Genomic DNA, 3,813 nt, shown 5'->3' on the forward strand with positions numbered 1-3,813 from the left:
TTAACTCAAAATAAAAAAAAAATTCTGCATTTTTGCCCCAAAATATGGGAAATTTCTGCCTTTTTGCCCCAAAATAAGAAAAAATTCTGCAATTTTGAAACAAAATAAAAGAAATTTCTGCCTTTTGGCTCCAAAATAAGAAAATTTCTGCTTTTTTTATGAAATAAGTGAAATTTCTGCAATTTTGCCCCAAAATAAGTTAAATTTCTGAGTTTTGCCCTAAAATAAGGAGAATTTCTGTCTTTTTTCCCCAACATATAGGGAATTTCTGCCTTTTTGCCCCACAATTAGAGGAATTTCTGCAATTGTGCTCCAAAATACGGGGAATTTCTGCCTTTTTTGTCCGAAAATAATAAGAATGCATACCATTTTGCCATAAAAAAGGGAAATTTCTTCATTTTTGCTCCAAAATGAGGGGAATATCTGCTTTTATGCCTCTAAATAAGTGGAATTTCTGTCTTTTTCCCCCAAAACAAAGGGAATTTCTGATTTTTTGCCCCAAAATAAGGAAAATTTCTGACTTATTACCCTGAAATAAGTGAAATTTCTGAAATTTTGCCCCAATATAAGGGAAATTTCTGCCTTTTTGCCCCAAATAAGGGGAATTTCAGCCTTTTTACCTCAAAATGAAGGGAAATTTCTGCATTTTTGCCACAAAATATTAGGAATTTCTGCCTTTTTGCCCCAAAATAAAGAAATTTTCTGCCTTTTTTCCCTGCCATAAGTGAAATTTCTGCAATTTTTCCCCAAAATAAGGGAAATCTCTGGAATTTTGCCCCAAAATAAGTGGAATTTCTGAGTTTTGCCCCCAAATAAAGAGAATTTCTGTCTTTTTGCTCAAACATATAGGGAATTTCTGCCTTTTTGCCCCACAATTAGGGGAATTTCTGCAATTTTGCTCCAAAATACGGGGAATTTCTGCCTATTTGCCTGAAAATAAGAAGAATGCATAACTTTTTGCCATAAAAAAGGGAAATTTCTTCATTTTTGCTCCAAAATAAAGGGAATTCTGCTTTTTTGCCTCTGAATAAGTGGAATTTCTGTCTTTTTCCCCCAAAACAAAGGTAATTTCTGTCTTTTTTGCCCCCAAATAAGGAAAATTTCTGACTTATTACCCTGAAGTAAGTGAAATTTCTGCAATTTAGAACCAAAATAAGGGGAATTTCTGATTTTTGCCTCTAAATAAGTGGAATTTATGTATTTTTCCCCCAAAACAAAGGGAATTTCTGTCTTTTTTGCCCAAAATAAGGAAAATTTCTGATTATTACCCTAAAATAAGTGAAATTTCTGCAATTTTGCCCCAAAATAAGGGAAATTTCTGCTTTTTTGCCCCCAAATATTGGGAATTTCTGAATTTTTACCTCAAAATAAGGGGAATTTCTGCATTTTTGCCACAAAATATTAGGAATTTCTGCCTTTTTGCCCCAAAATAAGGAAAATTTCTGCCTTTTTTCACTGAAATAAGTGAAATTTCTGCAATTTTGCCCCAAAATAAGGAAATTTCTGCCTTTTTACCCCCAAATAAGGGGAATTTCAGCCTTTTAACTCAAAATAAAAAAAAATTTCTGCATTTTTGCCCCAAAATATGGGAAATTTCTGCCTTTTTGCCCCAAAATAAGCAAAAATTCTGCAATTTTGTAACAAAATAAAAGAAATTTCTGCCTTTTGGCTCCAAAATAAGAAAATTTCTGCTTTTTTATGAAATAAGTGAAATTTCTGCAATTTTGCCCCAAAATAAGGGAAATTTCTGCTTTTTTGCCCCCAAATAAGGGGAATTTCAGAATTTTTACCTCAAAATAAGGGGAATTTCTGCATTTTTGCCACAAAATATTAGGAATTTCTGCCTTTTTGCCCCAAAATAAGGAAAATTTCTGCCTTTTTTCACTGAAATAAGTGAAATTTCTGCAATTTTGCCCCAAACTAAGGAAATTTCTGCCTATTTGCCCCCAAATAAGGAGAATTTCAGCCTTTTAACTCAAAATAAAAAAAAATTTCTGCATTGTTGCCCCAAAATATGGGAAATTTCTGCCTTTTTGCCCCAAAATAAGCAAAAAATCTGCAATTTTGTAACAAAATAAAAGAAATTTCTGCCTTTTGGCTCCAAAATAAGAAAATTTCTGCTTTTTTTATGAAATAAGTGAAATTTCTGCAATTTTGCCCCAAAATAAGTTAAATTTCTGAGTTTTGCCCTAAAATAAGGAGAATTTCTGTCTTTTTGCCCCAACATATAGGGAATTTCTGCATTTTTGCCCCACAATTCGGGGAATTTCTCCAATTTTGCTCCAAAATACGGTGAATTTCTGCCTTTTTTGTCCAAAAATAATAAGAATGCATAACTTTTTGCCATAAAAAAGGGAAATTGCTTCATTTTTGCTCCAAAATGAGGGGAATTTCTGCTTTTATGCCTCTAAATAAGTGGAATTTCTGTCTTTTTCCCCAAAACAAAGGGAATTTCTGATTTTTTTCCTCAAAATAAGGAAAATTTCTGACTTATTACCCTGAAATAAGTGAAATTTCTGCAATTTTACCCCAAAATAAGGGAAATTTCTGCCTTTTTGTCCCCAAATAAGGGGAATTTCAGCCTTTTTACCTCAAAATGAAGGGGAATTTCTGCATGTTTGCCCCAAAATATGGGAAATTTCTGCCTTTTTGCCCAAAATAAGAAAAATTTCTGCAATTTTGTACCAAAATATGGGAAATTTCTGCTTTTTTGCCCCAAAATAAGAAAATTTCTGCTTTTTTTTCCTGAAATAAGTGAAATTTCTCTAATTTTGCCACAAAATAAGTGAAATTTCTGCAATTTTGCCCCAAAATAAGGGAAATTTCTGGAATTTTGCCCCAAAATGAGTGGAATTTCTGAGTTTCCCCAAAATAAGGAGAATTTCTGTCTTTTTGCCCCAACATATAGGGAATTTCTGCATTTTTGCCCCACAATTAGGTTAATTTCTGCAATTTTGCTCCAAAATACGGGGAATTTCTGCCTTTTTGCCCGAAAATAAGAAGAATGCATAACTTTTTCCATAAAAAAGGGAAATTTCTGTAATTTTGCTCGAAAATAAGGGGAATTTCTGCTTTTTGGCCTCTAAATATGTGGAATTTCTGTCTTTTTCCCCCAAAACAAGGGGAATTTCTGTCTTTTTTGCACCAAAATAAGGAAATTTTCTGACTTATTACCCTGAAATAAGTGAAATTTCTGCAATTTTGCCCCAAAATAAGGGAAATTTCTGCCTTTTTGCCCCCAAATAAGAGGAATTTCACCCTTTTACCTCAAAATAAGGGGAATTTCTGCATTTTTGCCACAAAATATTAGGAATTTCTGCCTTTTTGCCCCAAAATAAGGAAATTTTCTGCCTTTTTTCCCTGCCATAAGTGAAATTTCTGCAATTTTGCCCCAAAATAAGGGAAATCTCTGGAATTTTGCCCCAAAATAAGTGGAATTTCTGAGTTTTGCCCTCAAATAAAGAGAATTTCTGTCTTTTTGCTCAAACATATAGGGAATTTCTGCCTTTTTGCCCCACAATTAGGGGAATTTCTGCAATTTTGCTCCAAAATACGGGGAATTTCTGCCTATTTGCCTGAAAATAAGAAGAATGCATAACTTTTTGCCATAAAAAAGGGAAATTTCTTCATTTTTGCTCCAAAATAAGGGGAATTCTGGTTTTTTGCCTCTGAATAAGTGGAATTTCTGTCTTTTTCCCCCAAAACAAAGGTAATTTCTGTCTTTTTTGCCCCCAAATAAAAAATTTCTGACTTATTACCCTGAAGTAAGTGAAATTTCTGCAGTTTTGAACCAAAATAAGGGGAATTTCTGCT

This window comes from Micromys minutus, assembly GCF_963924665.1.
Source record: "Micromys minutus genome assembly, contig: SCAFFOLD_47, whole genome shotgun sequence".
In the NCBI taxonomy this organism is placed as follows: domain Eukaryota; kingdom Metazoa; phylum Chordata; class Mammalia; order Rodentia; family Muridae; genus Micromys; species Micromys minutus.